The 20,360-nt window shown below is 41.5% G+C and overlaps 1 protein-coding gene across 2 annotated transcripts in view; it reads right to left on the bottom strand.

Annotated features, from left to right (window-relative positions):
• The window catches only part of MFSD6 (major facilitator superfamily domain containing 6), an 83,846-nt gene extending 64,353 nt beyond the window's left edge, over window positions 1-19,493 (bottom strand). For both annotated transcript variants that reach the window (XM_043488248.1, XM_043488247.1), the window contains exon 1: window positions 19,127-19,493. The gene's annotated coding sequence lies outside the window, so the exon portion shown is untranslated. The remainder of the gene's footprint in view (window positions 1-19,126) is intronic.
• Between the last annotated feature and the right edge of the window lie 867 nt (window positions 19,494-20,360).

The raw sequence follows: 20,360 nt of genomic DNA, 5'->3' as shown, positions 1-20,360 counted from the left end.
CTGAAACCTCCCCAACTAAACAATCCAACCAAATCACTCCACACAGGAGTTCAGGGTCTTAACAAGCCCTGCCACTAAATGTGAGCAGTCACCAAGAATTACAAGACATTTGAGGAAAGGCTCTTACAGGAAAGATGGAGTCGAAACAGACAGGAAAAAAATCAATATGGAGCAAACAGAAGTACTATGAGGAGGAAAATAGTTCTTAAATATAATATTAACATTTTCATAAATAAGACACATACATGCTACAAACATGCTTGAAACATGAAAAAAATAGAAAGCTGAAGTACAGAAATAATAGAAAGTCTCAGCAATCTAAGAAATATACATATAAAGAAAAACAAAATGGAAATGTTAGAACTGGAAAATACAATAACCAAAATACAAAAACTCTATGGATGGACTCAACAGCAGAAGGCAGAGAGGGAAGAATCAGTGAACTGCAAGTATAATAGAAATTATACAACCTGAACAACAGAAAGAAAATAGATTGAAAAAAAATTAACAGAGCTTCAAGGACCTGTGGGACTATAGCAGAAGATTGAACATTAATGACATGAGAGTCCTTGAAGGAGAAGAGAAAAAGAGCAGCACTGAAGTACTCAAAGATACAAAGGCCAAAAACATCTCAAAACTGGCAAGAGACATAAACCTACAGATTTAAGAAGCTGAATGAACTCTGAACAAGTGAAACCCACACCAAGACACAACATAGTCAAACTGCAAAAACCAAACACAAAGAAAATCTTGAGGGCAGAGACAGAAATCACAACTTACCAACAGGGGAAAAACTATTCAAATGAGAGTATGTTTGTTTTTTTTTAAACCAGAAACTAGAGACACAAGAAGGAATACAATATTTTTTAAATGCTGAAAGAGAAAAATTGTCAAGCAAGAAACCAGTATCCAGAAAAAAAGACAGTCCAAAACCCAGGAAACTATGGACCAATATCCCTTATGAACACAGACACAAAAATCCTTAACAAAATATTAGAAAGAAAATTTAGCAAGAGTTGTGCACTATGACCATCTGGGATTTACTCCAAGGATGCAAGGCTGTTGCAGTACTTGAAATCCAGTCAATGTAACCCACCATATAAACAAGCAAAGGAAAAAAAAAAAAGTATCATGGTCCTAATAACTGATGCAGAAAAAGCATTTGACGAAATTAAACACTCATTCCTGAAAAGTCTCAGAAAACTGGAATAAAAGGGATTTTCTTCAACTCAATAAAGATCTCCTACAAAACCCCACAGGTAACATTACATTTAATGGTGAAAGACTGAATGCTTTTTCTCTAAGATAGTGAAGAAGGGAAGATGTTCTCATCACTCTTAGGCAACTTAGTGGTAGAAGTTCTAACCAGTGCAATAAAGGGAAAAACAGGAAACAAAAAGTATCTAGATCAAAAAGGAAGAAACCGTCTCTGTTTACCGGGGCATGATTGTCCATGTAGGAAATCCCAAGAAATCTAAAAAGCTTCTAGAAAGAAGAAATATTTCAGTATAAATTAACAGAACATGTACAGGACTATATGCTGAAAACTACAGAACGCTAGTAAAAGAAATAAATCTGAATAAATGTTGAGCTGTATCATGTTCATGGGCTGCAACACTCAACACAGTAAAGACTTCAATTATTCTCAAATTTATATACAGGTTTAACACAGTCCCTATCAAAATCTCAGTAAGGCTTTCTGGGAATTTGGGTGAGATTACTCTAAAATTTATCTGATAGGAAAAGGAATTAGAATAGCTAAAGCAACACTGAAAAAGATTTATTACTTAGCCACATACTAATTAGGACTGTGTGATACTGAAAGAAGAACAGACACATAGATCAGTGGGACAGAGCAGAGAGCCCAAGAATAAATCTACACAAATATGTCCAAGTGATATCTGACAAAGATGCAAAAACAATGTGGTGGGAGAAAGATGATGACCTTTTCAACAAACAGTGCTGGTGCAGTTAGACATCAGTAGGCAAAAAATAAACAGCTCATATGTTGTATGAACACTCACTCAAAATACATCACGGATTTAAATGTAAAACTATAAAACTTTTAGGGAAAAAAAACCCCCTAGATTCTAGTGTTAGGCAAACAGTTCTTAGACTTAATACCAACAGCATGATTCATAACAGGAAAAACTGATAAATTAGACATTATCAAAATTAAAAACTTTTGGCTGAAACCAACACAATATTGTAAAGCAGTTATTCTCTAATTAAAAATAAATGAATTTTTTAAAAATTAAAAACTTTTGCTCTGGGAAAGACTCTATTAAAAGAATGAAAAGAGAACTTTTCCTGGTGGCCCAGTGGTAAAGAATCTGCCTTCCAGTGCAGGAGAAGTGAGTTCAATCCCTGGTCCAGGAAGATTCCATATGCTGAGTGGCAACTAAGCCCATACACCACAACGAAGACTCACCGCAGCCAAAAAAAAAGAGAAAAGACAAGCTGTAGACTGGGAGAAAATATTTGCAAGCCACATATTCAACAAAGGGCCAGTATCTAGAATATGTAAAGAATTCTCAAACTCAACAGAAAATATACCAAACAATCCAATTAAAAAACAGACAAGACATGAAGAGGCATTTCACCAAAGAGAATATATAGGATATACAGACGCAAATAAACTTGTGAAAAAATGTTCATTGTCACTAGCCATTAGGAAAATGTAAGTTAAAAACATGATACACCATTACATATCTATAAGAATGAGTAAAATAAGAATAGTAACAACACCAAATTCTGACATCAATAAAGAGAAATTAGGTCATTCATACATTGCTGTTAGGGATGTTAAATGGTACAGCCACTCTGCAAAGCAGTTTGGCAGTTTCTTATAAATTTAAACAGTGACTACCGTATGACCCAGCAATTGCACTTTTGGGCATTTATCCCAGAAAAGTGAAAACTTATTTTCACACAGAAACCTGTTCACAAATGTTTATAGAGACTTTATTTGTAATAGCCCAAACCTGGAAACAACTGAGGTGTCCATCGGGGATGAATGGTTAAACAAACAGTGGTACCTCAATACCACTGAAAACTGCTCAGCAATAAAAGGGAATAAATGACTGACACAGTAACCTGAATAAATCTCCAGAGAATTATAAAGAGTGAAAGAAGCCAACCTCAAAACATTATGTACTCCATGATTCCATTCACAGATCATCCTAGGAGTGCCACAGTTACTCACGTGGAGAACAGAAGAGACATCGCTGAGGGCTCTCCAGGGGGTGGAGGTGGGAGGGAGGAGGGGGCTACAGAAGTGGGACGGCGGGGACGGGGGCCCTGAAAGTGTTCTGCATCTGGACTGCATCCATGTCAGCTATTACACCAACGGTTTTGCAAGATGTTACCACTGGGGAAAAGTGGGTACTGGATAAATGGGCTATGTCTGTATTATTTCCTATAATAGTATGTGAATCTACAATTATCTCAGAATAAAAGGGGTTAATTTTAAAAACCTCAAGATAGCAGTTACCCTGGGGTGAGGTAGTAGCTAGAAGTTCCGGGGTCCTGATAATTGTTTTCTTTTTTAATCTGGATCTTTTATTAAATGGAAGTGTTCACTTTGTAAGAAGTCAGTGAACTATATTATTTTTCAACAGAAAATTAACTTGGGGGGGGTGGGGTGGGAAGGAGGCTCAAGAGGGAGGGGATACACACACACACGCACATGCACACACACACACACGCACACACACATACTCATGGCTAATTCATTTTGTTGTATGGCAGAACCAACACAACATTGTAAAGCAATTATCCTCCAATTAAAAATAAAATTTAAAAAAATAAAGTGAAGCACAGGAGAAAAATGAACTTAAAGACTTAAAATACAAAAAGAAAAGAGATGAAAGTAGAAGAGAAAAGACAATTATAGGATCACCCGAAAAGACAGGTATCTAAAAAACTGGAACTCCGAGACAAAACAGAGAAAATGAAGACATGGGAATTTTTTAATTCAAGAAAATTTCTCAGAACTGAGAGATATGAGTTGTCTGAAATGACCGTGGAGTACTTGACACAGTGGATACAGCAGACCCAAGCCAAAGCACCTGAGCAAGCTTTCAGAACTTGAGAACAAACGGATGGCCCTACAAACTTTCAGAGAATAAAATGTGTCACATACGAAGGACCAGGAACCAGAATGGCTTCAGGAATCTCAGCAATAACCCTGGAAGCCATTCCCAACCAAATTATCACTCAAGTTTATAGGGGGAAAAAGACACTTTACATACGCAATTTCTCAAAAAACAAGTGTACTTCTCATTTATCCTTTCTTAGGTTGAGCACCACTAAAACCAGGGAATATACTTTATTTTGTTTCTGTATTCACAATGTGGATTATCTCAGTTCCTTTTTAGAGTCTAAACACTAATATCCTGAGTTGAAACAAAAAGTTTTTGTTTGTATTTTTAGATTTGAAATTCACATAAAAAAGTTACTGAATGTGACATTCATATAACAGGTACTGAATGTCATATTACAGGAACATTTTCTTCACTACTTTGCATTGGTTGATACTATGAGAACTACGTAACACCTGGACTCATGTAACAAGAGAAACCTTTCATAACTTTATGATAATCAAAAATCATTTGAATCTGATGGAGAGGAAAGAATGATTTAGGGGAAAGTCACTCATCAAGGTTTAAATCAACCTCCTAATGTAAGGTATTTTGCAACTTTGAATTAGCATTTGGGCACTCGTTCTTCATCATCCCTTGAACAATTTAGAAATTATGCTTTTTAAAGGCAACTTTGTGTCCTCTGACCTACTTGTTATAGAATCAGCAGTTGATTTATGGAGAATAACTAAATAAAGGCCACCTGGCTAGAATTCATGCCGTTAGAATTTGATCTGTACAAATCTGAAAACTCTTTCTAGTTTGTGATGGAAGGATACTAGTAACTGCTTTTGATTATTATCTTTCAACAAGACAAAGCTCTTAGGACTGCAAAGGCACTAAAGTATACACAGGTGAATGACTGTTGTGGAATCTGCCTCTTCCCCTGGGAGCATTTTGACATGACTACTTTATGGCTGCATGAAATTGTGAAAGAACCGAAGCATTTCTAGGCTTGTCAACCCTGTCTGATTCTCTGGGGTCCACCTGGAGACCCGTGGGTGCTCAGTGCTACCCACAAACGCCCCACAACCCTCCCCAGAACCCAGAACCTGCCGTCTCTTCTTTCATGGTGGACCCTTCCCAAGCTTGTAGCAAAATGTGTCTGCTAGGGGACAAACTGATCCATATGGTGGCTAATTCATAGCCTGCGGCTGCCCACTTTAGACAACATTCTTGTATTTTAATAGGCGCTTAGTGGGCTATATTATTCTATTATTACTAAGTAAAACACAACACTTAAACAACACTTGCTGTGGGCTTAAAATGGACTAACTCATTCCTCACAACAGTTCTCTGGGGCAATATGATTACTTCCCCCACATTTCAGATGAGGAAATTGAGAAACAAAGAAGGTAAATAATTACCCCAAGGGAATAAGTGGCAGAGCTGGGATTCAAATGGAGAAGTCTCTTCTCTTAGCAATTACTGCCTCTTGACATGCTGGGCAGCTACTAGCCAGGGAGCCAAAGACCTGGTCTTGGGTTTCAAAGACTTCATAGTTCACAAGGTGAGCCCAAAACACAAGGAAGATTTAATTGACAAGTCAGAAGAATAATGGAAGCCACAGAACACTAAATAATCATCAAAAAATGTTATTGACAACAGGGATGCTTCCAGAGTTCAGGGGAGAGAGCCCAGATTCCAGATGGGAGCTGCTTAGAGGATGAGGGACTTAGCCCGACCCTTGAAAGACGTGCAGGGTTATGCTTTAGGCAAAGAGGATGAGAAAACTACTCCGAGATGGGGGAAAGAAAAGACAGCAAGACATCCTTACAAGGTTAACCCTGGGGCTGACGGGCAAATAAGGTGAGCAGACGGTAATAACTTACAGGAGGCCTCAAGTAGTAAGCTATGGGACAAATGGACAGAATACAAAATACTACATTAGTGACTGATAATAAAGATAAAAGGTTTCCCTGGTGGCTCAGTGGTAAAGAATCCACCTGCCAAAGCAGAAGACGCGGGTTCGCTCCCTGGGTTGGCAAGACCCCTGGAGAAGGGAACGGCAACCCACTCCCGGATTCTTGGGAAATTCTGAGGACAGGGAGGAGCCTGGTAGGCTACACTCCACGGGATCACAAAGGAATTGGACACAACTTAGTGACTAAACAACAACAATGAAGGCAAAGACATTCTTGTTTGGAATCCCACAAATATAAATCTAAAATCAATTATTAGATGTGATGCATGCTTGAGCAACAATTCAAACGGTGAAGAACCTGCTGTCCCTGCTATCGAATCCAGCGGTGAGCCAAAGGCAGGTGCATGCACGGGTGACACAGGCGTCTGCAGTGGGGCTTTAACAGAGTGGGAGTCTCAAAGGATGAGTAAGAGATACACACAAAGGAGGCGCAAGGGAGGTGCTGAGCACCATGCCAAGGCCTTCCTGAGTGGGGAGTGAGACGGGCAGAGACTGAGATCCTCACTCTGCCACCGTCAAGCCCTATAGCCTTGGGAAGGCTTCCAACTTCTCGAAGTCTTATTCTCCCTCATCTACAACATGAGGGATATATGGATATTTTTCCATTAGGGTAGCCGTGAGGGTGAAAAAAGATGATGCCTGTTGAACTCTTAGCGCAGTGTCCGATCTGTAAGAATGTGCATGTTATTTATTTTGAGCATAATGGAGAGCCGCCAAAGAGAAGAGGAGGGCAGAATGATCACATCTGTATTTTGCAACGATCGTCAGAACTTCAGTACGGAAAACAGATCGGCAGCATTCTGCTACTGCAACCTCCACTAAGGGCTTCCTAACATTTGATCTTTTATTGTACTGTGGCTCAATACAATAACCCTGTTTGTGAGACAGCAAGAGAGACACAGATGTATTAAACAGTCTTTTGGACTCTGTGGGAGAGGGCGAGGGTGGGATGATATGGGAGAATGGCATTGAAACATGTAAATTATCATATGTGAAACGAATCCCCAGTCCAGGTACGATGCATGATACAGGATGCTCGGGGTTGGTGCACTGGGATGACCCAGAGGGATGGGATGGGGAGGGAGGTGTGAGGGGGGTTCAGGATGGGGAACACATGTATACCCGTGGTGGATTCAAGTCAGTGTATGGCAAAACCAATACAATGTTGTAAAGTAAAATAAATAATTAAAAAAAAAAAAAACAACCTGCCTGCCAATGCAGGAGACGTGGGTTTGACCTGAGTCATGAAGATCCCCTGGAAAATTAAATGGCAACCCACTCTGGTATTCTTACCTGGGAAATCCCATGGACAGAGGAGCCTGGCGGGCTACAGTTTATGGGGTCACAAAGCGTCAGACACGACTAAGCAACTAAACAACAACAACTGCACTTAACACTAATTGCAAATACTAATATCCTGTGACGGAACCACTGTAGATAGAACTTTATGAATCTAATGCAGTCTTGTACAATGTCTGGAAATCAAACAAACGGGCAGTATTTTCCTGACTCCTCTTCTGGAGGTTGCTCTCACACCTGAGCTGTTGCATGATTTAGGGGTGCTTTTACTGCCCTTTTAATAGATATTTCCTGTGTGCCCCAACTAGATTATAAACACCTGGAGGGAAGAATTCAGGACTTAGTATATCGCCCTTTACTCTTAAGCCCTCAATAAACATTGGTTATCTTTTACAAACACCTGATGGCAAGATTCTAAAGGTTTTACTAAGGCTTAATGTGGCAGACATTTATTTTAGGAAGTGCAGAGGGAAGACCCAGTTGCTCCCCTGGCTTTGACGCAGCAGTACCTCTTCCAGCCTCCCTTTCCTCCATGTAAAATGGGACTGAAAACACAAGCCCAAGTCAACTCACTCTCAGGGGGATTCTGGGGCTTAAACGAAATAATGTACGAAAAAGCAATTTTTCTAACTCAAAAGCAACATAGGAAAATTCAGTGGTGGTGGCTGTGATATTATTCCAGGGTATGATACTTCATTACAACTCTGGGTCTTATTTTACCATTACTCCAAAAGCATTCTTCCCAAGTGTTCTTGTGGTAATCTCTGGCCACCCTTGAACCCCGGAACCCAGCTAGTATTTTATCCATCATTGCTCATAAATTTACATCCATAACCATTTCCATGACCACAGCCTAGCTGGGGAGTGGGGAGGAGGTGCATAGGCTCATCAGAGGACACATTGTTGGATTATGAACTAGAATAATCAAGTAAGCCAGGCAAGAAATAACTATACATTTAAAATACAGCCCCCTTAGGAACATTTTAATTATATTGGTAACATAGTAAATGTGAAAGAAAGGAGATGAAACTATCTCTGACATATTTCCCTTCACTTGCTAAGATGGTGAAAAGAACAAATTATTTTCATCTCAGGAGGAGGAAAGGTAGAATAGGCTTTAACCCTAAAAAAGGTTTTAGTGATTAAAGCCAAGTGGATTTTCACTTTCACTATGTGAAAGACACACTTATATATGAATTTTAAAAATTGTAATTTAGATTCTCAGACCTTATCAGCCATCATGGAAGCAGATTTCTATTCATTCCTTTTAGGCTTTTGGTTAAATATTGTGTCAAGAGGTTACAGTATAAATTTGAAGCAAGGCCCAGAACCTTGTTTCCTTCTATCTCTCAAATAAACCTCCTGTCTTAAAACAAGCCCAGTGTAAGGTACAAGCAATGGTTCATAGTTCAGCATGGAAAAAAATGTTAAAAAAATTTTTTCATATCTTGTGCATTTCTCCAACCAAAAAATCCAATAAGTGTTCAAAATAGGAAGTGAAATTTACCGGACATGCTGTTAGTGACACTCTGCATTTATCTGTCAAGAAGAAAAACAATATAAGGATTTAAGGGGGTCACAGAGGTTTGTAAATTAGAACCAGTGCAGTCATCTCTCTCTAAACCAAGACCAATAGCCCGATGCATCAATGAAACTGTTTAGAATAACCAAGCTCCTAAATAGGTTGGGTTTCCAATATTCATTGAACTTCTATAGTTGAAGCTTAGAAACCTTTTCCCCACTGAAATAATATGACAAACAGTGGTGGTACTCAGATGACTGAACCAAGAGTGCTAAAAGTTACAATGTACATAACTTTTAAACTAGGGGAAATTCTTTCCCAATACTTTTCAACCTGTAATGTAAGCAACAGGTCTTGAAAGACAAGCCCACTCAGAGGCCCCCCCCGACTCTCCTCCACTCGGGAGCCACAGAAGTGGGCATGGAGCCGCCAGCCACTTGCTTCCTCCAGGGCAACAGTTCTAACCTATGAAACTGTGGAGTTCCTGCTGGCGGTCTTTGAAACCACTGAATAAATGCATCGTACATGCATGTTCCACTCATTTTCAAACGTATGTTGATGCTACCATCATATTATGTTCTTGTCTAATAAATGCTTATGCAATTCCGATTAGCTTTCTAACATTATGCGGTTTCTCAGACAGGGGCCCTACAAGGGCAATTAGCTTCAAGTCGGAGCCTGGGAACCATGGTGTCTTCAAACAGCTTGGAGGGAACAGAACAGGTACTGCGTTAGAAGAGGAGAGAAAAAGGAAAGCATGAAACCTGGTCAACATGAGCACAAACTGTTACAGTGGGAGCCATAGCAAGTCAACCCTTATCATTTGAAAATTATCTCGATTATCAAATTATTTACTATTCTAATGACTATAAACACAATCTTTGTTTCTTTGCCAAGAAGTTAACACAGAAAAATCTTAGCTTTTCTTTCTCTTTTCTTATCTTTTCAAAGCATAAAACAAAGAATTTTTAAAAGGTTGATAATGAAAGTTGAGTTATTTAAAGTTTTAGATTCTCCTCTGTAAAGTACCACTTTATACTTCAGAAGCAATTTATACAGAATATATATGATTATAAAAGGAATTACAATTCTATTAAAATGCTTTTTGGTAAGATTTTTTATTTTTAAACCTATATGAATGCTTGTTTTATATACACAGACACACATTCATTTTTTTCCCCAAATCTGTTTAGAAAAGGACTGACTTGAGCAAATACAATTATTATAGGCCTATGAGTCTAAAATCCGGAAACACAGAAAATACTAAATACTAGAAACACAAGAAAATTAGACTGGAAAAATAAGAATTATACTGAGAAATAAAAAGACAACTCCAAGTATTATTTCTATAACACTGGGTTAGAACATCAGTACATGTGTGTGTTGTGTAAAATAATGCTATATTTATATTGAGTGCTTGACAAATGCTTATCCAATAAAAGACTGGCTTATTCAATAAAAGACTTACTTGGTTATTCTGGCATTATTAGTCACTGAAAAAGCTAAGAGGCTTAAAGAGTGTACAATCTATATATAAGACATGGCATTCTAAACAAAAATTTATAGTTGCTTCTTTCTCAGACATGTCTTTTATGAGTTTACAATCTAGATCAAAATATAGATCTCACAGTTTAAAATACATTCTTCCATAGACATGTAGCTATCACCAATGACTTTTCCTTATACCCCCTAACTGCACTGTCGTTTAAAACAAAATTGTATATACTGAGCACATTCCAGCATATGCAATCTAAACTAATTCGTCTTGCTTTTTATGCTGTTAGGACTCTGCTGAATTCAGAGCTACCAAGTGCAATCAGCTCCTTTCAGAAAAGGATTGGTTACCTAGCCCATTAAAGAAACAAACATACCATACTAATACTTTTGAAAATGAAAACATTCAATGCTGGTAAAGATAAATATTAATAGGCACTCTCATTAACTGAGAGTAGCAGAGTCTTTCTAGAAGGCAAGGATTTAAGTGTATGGATGTTTATCATAGTGATGAAAACTGAAGCAAAGTAAGTGATCAGTAATAGAAGCAGTTGAATTATGTATCTGAACATGAGAGGAAAAAAAGAACCTTATACCCACAGGATGGAAAACTGAACTTAACAAACCTTAAAATTAATAGAATATGGAGAAATGTTCATGAAAAAAAGCATTAAGTGGAAAAAAAAGCAAGACACACACAAAAATACTTACTGTATGTACTGTAAAAGTTTACATTTGTAAATTTTGTCCTTTATACAAAATATACTTTAGAAAAAAGATTTGAAAATAATATAAAAATGTTACTAAGGGTAATCTCTGAGAAGTAAAATTAGGAGTTACTTTAATTTTTTTTCTTTTAGTTTACTGGATTTTTTTCCCAACAAGTATCACTTTGAAAATACAGATTTAAAAGGAATTATTTGAAATACAAAGTATCTGAGTGATAACTGGGACACCTTTGATCCTGCAATCCCGGAAAGGTCACTGGGACTTGCTCGATTGAAGTCTGCCCATCACTGTGTGGATCCTGCAGGAACAACTGAAAAGGGCCAGTTACAAGAGCTTTGAGACACTCTTAGAAGATAAAACATCTTCAAAACAGGGGAACCTCATTAATAGGAAATAAAAGATAAATGGATATCATTTTTACACTTTTGAAACTCTTATTCAAACTGTCTCATAAAGGTGAGTTTGGGTTCTACCCGTCCATTAAACACAGTTTTCCAGAAATCATTTTCAAACAGAAGAAGGCACTCCACCATAGCTACAGAAGCTGGCCTACGCTGGGCTGGATCAGTGCATTTCTGTAAAAGTCACAGAGAATACCTGTGTCACTTTGTAAGGTTCTGCTTTAAGTGTTCAGTGTGGGGGCTTTGGGCTTGGCTTAGAGATCTCCTCAAGAAAATTAGATACAAAGGGAACACTTCATGCAAAGATGGGCTCTATACAGGACAGAAATGGTATGGACCTAACAGAAGCAGAAGATATTAAGAAGAGGTGGCAAGAACACACAGAAGAACTGTACCAAAAAGATCTTCACGACCCAGATAATCACGATGGTGTGATCACTCACCTAGAGCCAGACATCCTGGAATGTGAAGTCAAGTGGACCTTAGAAAGCATCACTATGAACAAAGCTAGTGGAGGTGATGGAATTCCAGTTGAGCTATTTCAAATCCTGAAAGATGATGCTGTGAAAGTGTTGCACTCAATATGCCAGCAAATTTGGAAAACTCTGCAGTGGCCACAGGACTGGAAAAGGTCAGTTTTCATTCCAATCCCAAAGAAAGGTAACCCCAAAGAATGCTCAAACTACCACACAATTGCACTCATCTCACACATTAGTAAAGTAATGCTCAAAATTCTCCAAGCCAGGCTTCAGCAATACGTGAACCGTGAACTTCCAGATGTTCAAGCTGGTTTTAGAAAAGGCAGAGGAACCAGACATCAAATTGCCAACATCCACTGGATTATTGAAAAAGCAAGAGAGTTCCAGAAAGCCATCTATTTCTGCTTTATTGACTATGCCAAAGCCTTCAACTGTGTGGATCACAATCAACTGTGGAAAATTCTGAAGGAGATGGGAATGCCAGACCACCTAACCTGCCTCTTAAGAAATCTGTATGAAAAAAAAAAAAAAAAGAAATCTGTATGCAGGTCAGGAAGCAACAGTTAGAAATGGACATGGAACAACAGACTGGTTCCACATAGGAAAAGGAGTATATCAAGGCTGAATATTGTCATCCTGCTTATTTAACTTATATGCAGAGTACATCATGAGAAATGCTGGGCTGGAGGAAGCACAAGCTGGAATCAAGATTGCCGGGAGAAATATCAATGACCTCAGATATACAGATGACACCACCCTTATGGCAGAAAGAGAAGAGGAATTAAAAAGATTCTTGATGAAAGTGGAGGAGGAGAGTGAAAAAGTTGGCTTAAAGCTCAACATTCAGAAAACTAAGATCATGGCATCTGGTCCCATCACTTCATGGGAAACAGATGGAGAAATAGTGGAAACAGTGTCAGACTTTATTTTTGGGGGCTCCAAAATCACTGCAGATGGTGATTGCAGCCATGAAATTAAAAGACACTTACTCCTTGGAAGGAAAGTTATGACCAACCTAGATAGCATATTAAAAAGCAGAAACATTACTTTGCCAACAAAAGTCTGTCTAGGCAAGGCTATGCTTTTCCCAGTGGTCATGTATGGATGTGAGAGTTGGACTGTGAAGAAAGCTGAGCACCAAAAAATTGATGCTTTTGAACTGTGGTGTTGGAGAAGACTCTTGAAAAGTCCCTTGGACTGCAAGGAGATCCAACCAGTTTATCTTAAAGGAGACCAGTCCTGGGCATTCACTGGAAGGACTGATGTTGAAGCTGAAACTCCAGTACTTTGGCCACCTCATATGAAGAGTTGACTCATTGGAAAAGACCCTGATGCTGGGAGGGATTGGGGGCAGGAGGAGAAGGGGACGACAGAGGATGAGATGGCTGGATGGCATCACCGACTCGATGGACATGAGTTTGAGTAAACTCCGGGAGTTGGTGATGGACAGGGAGGCCTGGCGTGCTGCGATTCATGGGGTCGCAAAGAGTTGGACACGACTGAGCGACTGAACTGAACTGAACTGCTGAGAAAGGCCTTGGTTACCTTGGGCCAAGTGTATTCTACCTTAACCTTGTCCCTAAAAATGCCCAGAGCAGTTATAAGAATTGAGTATGTGGCTCATAGGGACCCCCTCCTCCTCCTCTGGGAGTCCTGGGCTCTGCTGGCCCCGTCTCCAATCTTCCCCCAATGGTGGCCACATGGGAAGTGGGGTAGAAGCACCTACCCCACTCTATGGAAACACTCAGGGAGTTAACTGCCAGCCTAAGCTTCTTGTTCACCTTCACTGGACACAATTCATCCACAAATCAGACTTATTGAGACAACACCAGTTCCTCTTTCCAGTTCTCCTTTTATCCCCCACAAAGCCACACCAGAGCTCTCTCGGCCACCGCTGATTCACGGCGTCCCATCTCTTTCTCTCCCCCAAGTTCCACTCTTGGTCTCAGATCAAAACATTTCCTCATTCAGAGTTGAGAAAACAGTCATTCAGACTTGGACTTCCCTTTTTCTGGACATTCTCTGAATCTGTCTCCCCTACTCAAACACAGGCCAGGACAAATGTCAGAAAAGATGTCTCAGCTCTCCTTTCCTCAATCTTCTTTTATATTTCTGGAATATGGTTTTTTTAAGAGCCTAGAATTCTTCCCATCTTTGCCCCCATTCTTTCCTATCCTTAATATTCAGCAGGACCACCAGGTTCCATGGTAATACGGCCAGTCATTCACATTTCCAAACTTTAGCATCTCTTCAACGTAATTGACAAAGGGATACAGGCAGATGAAAGCTACTTTCACTTTTTTTCATTTTTCTGGCCAGGCCTCAAGGCATGTGGCATCCTAGTTCCCCAACCAGGAACAGAACCTGCACCCCATACAGCAGAAGCACAGAGTTGTAACCACTGGACCTCCAGAGAAGTCATGAAAGCTACTTTTAATACACAACATTGTGGATATTTTTTGCTGGTGCTGAGGTAGGGGTGTGTATGTGTGTCTGTTTGCATATGCTATTTAAACCCACAGACTAGCAATATATATATATCATAACCAAACTATATGATATATAGTATAATATAGACACATATTAATACAGAGGTTCACAGTTTAGGAGTTCCACATTTTTTATTTGTTTTGGTTTGGTTTAGTTTTCTATTTGGGCTGAGAGCCCATAAACCATTACCTTAGCAAATGACTCTCCTAGTTTCCAAAAGTCACCCAGCCAACTAACTTAAATGATGCCATTTTACAAAGTAGCAAATAAGTATCTTGTAAATACAAAGAAGGAAGAATAGCTACAAAGCAAATGTTACTGAAACCCAACAATAGGGCTAAGTACTGGATAACATGCCATTCCGGATTTAGGACAATAAATCAAGCTGACACTGGCCTTCTCACCCTCCAAAATGCCAGTCAAGTATAATAATGGCCACAGACAGCTAGTGTTGGGTAATTAACTCTGGAAGAATCATATGCAAGTGGAATGTTCTTGATGGAGACATTAGGGTGTTTTCTTTGTCCCATGCAGAATTCACAGCAGATGTATATGTCTGCATTTCATAAGAATCCAAAATGCTGTGTCCTGGAAAATAACATTCCTTTTGTTCTGAGGAAAAGGTTTTACCCAAACTGGCTTTGCACTAGAGGAGAATTTTGCACTTGATTTGTGGGTTTAAAGAGAACCTACTGAGCAACAAAGTTTCCTAAATCAAAAGACTGAGACTTCCCTCAGCCCAAAACAGAATTAGAACCCTACAGGAAATGTTGGATGTCACCTAAAATTGTCAGAATATCTCTTCTGCAAAATAATTTTACAGTTACCCTTTTCTCAGAATTGCCTATTACATTTACAATGAGTCAATCTTATTCACTTTTCCTTCATTTAGAAAACACAAGGAAGAATGTGTTTTCTTGATTCTGAAAAATGTGAATGTATTTGATTCTGGATTTCTAAGTCTGAGCAGGGAAATGCATTAATTTTTAAGAATTCTAAGGAGTGCTTTTTATTAGTATTATATAAAACTAAGCCAAATTGTGGGATTGTATATATACACATCAGACAAGATTATGTACATATACACATACGTATGTTTCTAAACTATATGTGTATGGATATATATATATATATATATGCATCAGACTAGATTAACTTGATAATAGCTTCCTGCTCATGAGATTAGGTTACTAAAAATAATTACATCTGAAGTCATTTCATAGAAATAACACAGCAGGTAAATTTATATCTCCTACTCCTAACTTCTGGGCTTCCCAGGTGGCTCAGTGGTAAAGAATTTGCTTGCCAAGGCAGGAGACAAAAATTTGATCCTTTGGTTGGGAAGATCCCCTGGAGGAGGAAATGGCAACCCACTCCAGTATGCTTGCCGGGGAAATTCCATGGACAGCAGAGCCTGGCGGGCTACAGTCCACTGGGTTGCAAAGAGTCAGACACGACTGAGCACCCAACACATGTACTCCTACCTTCTACGTAAAGACCAATTATGCTTCCAAAGACAGCCACCACTAGCAAGAGCAGGAAGACGTTCTTACCACTCTCTCCAGCAGGCACACTGGGGTGTGTGGGGGCTTCCCTCGTGGCTCAGTGGTAAAGACTCTAGCTGCCAATGCAGGAGACATGGGTCTGATCCCTGGTCCAGGAAGATCCCACATGCCACAGAGCAACTAAGCGCCTGCACCCTAGAGCCTGGGAACGGCTATGGCAGCCTGTGAACCCGAGAGCCCCTGCTCCCCTTTAAGAGAAGGTGCTGCAGTGAGACGCCCGTGCACTGCAACTAGACAGTAGCCCTCGCTCACTGCAGCTAGAGAGGACTGCAAGCAGCAAAGACCCAGCACAGCCAAAAAAATAAATAAAATAATTTTTAAAAATTGGGGTGTGTGTACCAAAGCATTCTTATTATGGAGGAAAATCGGGTGTACTATAGAACATGCTATAGGTATTACTAAAAAAGATAAAACTTAGTCAGCCAAGACTCATCACCCTTTGCTCCCTTACCTGCAAATTCCAGAATACCACTTTCCTCTTTGATATCCCAAGTCCCATGTTTCACTTCTCTAATATTACAGAGTTTAGGCACATTCACTTTTTTCTTATTTTCTGTTATTAAGTGAATCAATTCTACTCTGTTTCTCTATTTAGTTTATAAAATAAAAAAACAAGTGCCTGTTGCAAAAAAGAAAAAAAGTTTTCTAAGCCCAAAATAACTTTAGAAGGTAAAAAGGAAAAGTACCCTCCTTTCTTTATCATCTGAACCCACTTCCTTCAGGAAGCCACCTGAAGAGACAACAAGGCATATGCCTGCATGTATGCAGGTCTGTATATAAATATCTTCTGCAATTTCCTTTTTTCACTTACCATATCATGATATTTTTCCTAAGATAATGTGCCAAAGCAGCTAACAGACATGTTTACATATATTGCACTTCCTTTCCCTACAATGAGATTGCTAAATCAAGATTTACTGACTAGCAAAAGAAGTAAAACAAAAAACCTCTCGGTCTAATACTAATATATCTGGTTATGATCATTTTTACACTTGCCTTCAACATACAATTGGTGAGAACAAATGGGTGAATGTACATGCATAAATACATATGCACTATAAGTATGTAGATTATCTTGCAATCTTACACAGATAAATGTTAACATAGTAATGTATATATATCAAAATGAAATCAATTGTCAAAGTCAAGAAGCAAAGGAAGGCACCTGTGTAGGTGGTGAGGCTTCCTGAGTCTTGAATAGGGAGGGACACTGTGTGGAAATTTCCGGGGCTTTGGAGGCAGAGACACGGGGTCAAATCTAACCCCACCTCCTACTGATTTTGTGGTTTGTGTAAGTCTCAACCATTTGAGCTTCCTTTAGTCATCCGTAAAATGGGAAAAGACTTATCTTACAGAGTTTAAGAATTTAAGTGTTTAAGATGGTGCCTTGAACATTCTAAGTGCTCAAAAAGTGCCTTATAACTGTTAATAATCCAGAAACTATATATGCTATACCTGGTGATCTGATACCTCGTTATCACCAAATACCTGCAAACCTTGCTATTTTGTTTATCGCTGTGTTTTGGTTTGGCTTCATGTTTTCATATTAACTTTATTCGTACAGACACTGAAAGTGTCTTAGAAATAAATTACTGTAAACATGCCTAGTAGCTGTAATGCATTATCGAAATATGATCCTTTCTCCTCCTAATCCACCAGGGTATCTTGCTCTGGGCTCAGTAGCAATTTCCAAGCCTCCTCCTTAAAGCAATCCTAAGTTTTTCCTACAACTTGTGACAAACACAAATCATCTGAGTACCACAAAATCAGTGAAAATACCTCTCATGTCTGCTGCTGACCAGCAGCTTAAAGGGTCAAAGGCCAATCTTTCCAATGAAGCTGCCTCCTGTCCCTCCTTTCACGTACCAAGGCCATCAATGATGCACACACCTGTAGCAGACTCGTAGTCACATCTTAGGGAAAGGAATGCCCTGCAGACACCAGGGGCCTGCCTTCATCACCTCCTTGGTCCAATGGACATCCACCACACCTTTTGTATTCATTTATTTTGAAGAGGTTAGATTTCCACAAAATCCTAAACTTCTAGAACAATTAGGGGGAAGCTTGTCCACTATACTGTTCAACCATCTCCTTTGACAGTTGAGAAAACGGAGGCTCAAGATGTGACCCGTCTGACGGCATACAAATATCTAGACACCAGCTGGATGAAAACCTCAGCTCTCTAAGGTTCTTTCCTATTACGGACAGGTATGGTTTTATCTGTTCCCGTAGCTCTGGAAAATGTTTATTGAATATTTTTGGATGAAAGGAAACGTTCTTGGTTGCGAATGTGTGTGGGAGGCACCCTGTCCTGGCCTTAAGGGTAATCAATCCACCTGCCTGGTCACGTGGGGGTGGATAAATGAGGGGGAAAGTTGCATTTGGGATTTTTCACCATCCTACTTAAGTTTGTAGGGGGCTGTGTAGAAGATAAACAGGACCCCAAAGGACTAGAAACCCCTACTGTTACCTCAAAATGGCTCTAGGGACACCTTAGGCCGAGTTGAAGTAAAGAAGCACAGTTTTTCTAGGATGGTAGCAGGCAAGGGAAAGAGGGTTTTTTTTTTTTTTCCTATTTGTTCACCTGGGGGAAGCAGACGCTGTTAATTTCCTCCTCTAGCCACACAAGCGGCTATGTATCTGTTCGCTGGCTGTCTGGAGGTTTTCGCCTCCCTTTCTCCCGACGATGTTTCTGGCAAGGGCGCGAGTGGGGCTGGGCCAAGAAGGGCCTGGACACTGGGGCCCAACCTCACCCCGCACCCCGGCTGCTGCCGGCGCCGGGCGAGGGCTCCCTTGGGCAGCGCCTTTGTTTTCCTGACTCCAGTTACGTTTGCGGAAGTGCTGCCCGCGCCGGGGTGCCGGCGGTAGCCGGCCCCAGCACCCCAAAAGATGACGAGCGACGGGGGAACCCAAAGGGAGGGAGACAGCAGCGGGCGATCGGGGCCGGGAGCGGTGACACCCCTGGCCGCGACGCCCGGGCTCCGGGCCCGTCCTCGCCAGCGCCCCCCACCCGCCTCGGCACAGCAGGTGTGCGCGCCGGAGGGGTGCTCCCCGTCCCCGGGGGCCCGGGCGCCGACTCACCTGCGGCGGGCGGCGGCGGCGCTCAGCTGCGCGGGGCGCGGGGCGCCATCTCCCCCCGGCGCGGGGCGGCGGCTCTGGGCGCCGGGGCGGCGGCTGTCGGGGCGGCGCGCACCATCTCGGGCGGGCAGCGGGCTCCTCCGGGGCTGCGGCGGGGGAATGCGAGCCGGTGAGGAGACGAGGAGCGGCGAGCCGAGAGCTCCGGCCGGCCCGACCTCCTCTCCCTGTCCCCTCCTGCCTGCTTCTCCCGCCCGGCCTCCGCCGCTCGCTACCGGCTGGCCCCGCTTCAGGGCCGAGCGCGGAGAATCCGCCGCCAGGTGCAGCGCCCCGCCTCCTGCGGCGGCGGCGGATGCGTCGGCGGCAGCTCCTCCCGGCCTCCCGCCCGCCCGGGCGGCCCCGGGGGACCCGCGGCCTCAGCCCTGCCCGGGAGCCGCGCCGCGCTGGTGGGGAGCAGACGCGAGAGTCGGTCCGCGGGTCCCCCGACCCCGGCTGAGACCACCCCCCACAAGGCGGCCGATGAGGGCCTAGCTCCGGGGGGAGGGGGCGGAGAGGGGACGGACGGCTGGTCGGGAATTGCAGAGATCAACAACAAGCATAGTCATCGTTTATTGAGCGTCTAGTAAGTGCCACGCAGAACGCCGACAGCATTAATGCGTTCGCTCAGCGTCTGTAGACCGACCGTGGCCTGGCCAACAGTCCTCAGGTGACCCCGGAGAGAGGGAGCTGGGCAGGAGACAAATAACCGGGGTGGCCGGACTCACCGGGGAAGAGCTGAGGCTGAAGCAAGCTTTAAAACTGAGAAGGTGCTACCCGAGTATCTCGCTGAAGAGATAACGATGTCTGTTGCATCAGAAATGTAGTTAGAGTTGTATTTCTGGCTAGACATGCAGAGAGGGTGGGGAGAGGGTGGCTGTAAAATGTATTCCTTCAGCAGGCATTTTTGGGGAGCCTGTGATGGGCCTTTGGGGTACCAGATCCTGCTCTCAAGGAGTCTTGTTCTGGCAATAATGACAATAATAGTGACAGCTAACACGGATGAACGTTTCTCCTAGAGGAAGCTCTGTTTAAGTAGGGTTTGAGTTTTACCGTAATCCTAAAAGTATAGGTAATATCATTCCCATTTTACAACTGAGGACACCAAGCCTGAAACTGAATGTGACCTACCTAAAATGACGTAAATAGTAAATGGGTGAGAAGGCTTTCGTGTGTAGAGTTTAAGCTCTTAACCACGAAATCA

The sequence above is a fragment of the Cervus canadensis genome, chromosome 15 (genome assembly GCF_019320065.1).
Source record: "Cervus canadensis isolate Bull #8, Minnesota chromosome 15, ASM1932006v1, whole genome shotgun sequence".
Classification (NCBI taxonomy): domain Eukaryota; kingdom Metazoa; phylum Chordata; class Mammalia; order Artiodactyla; family Cervidae; genus Cervus; species Cervus canadensis.
This window is presented reverse-complemented; position numbering and strand designations above follow the sequence as displayed.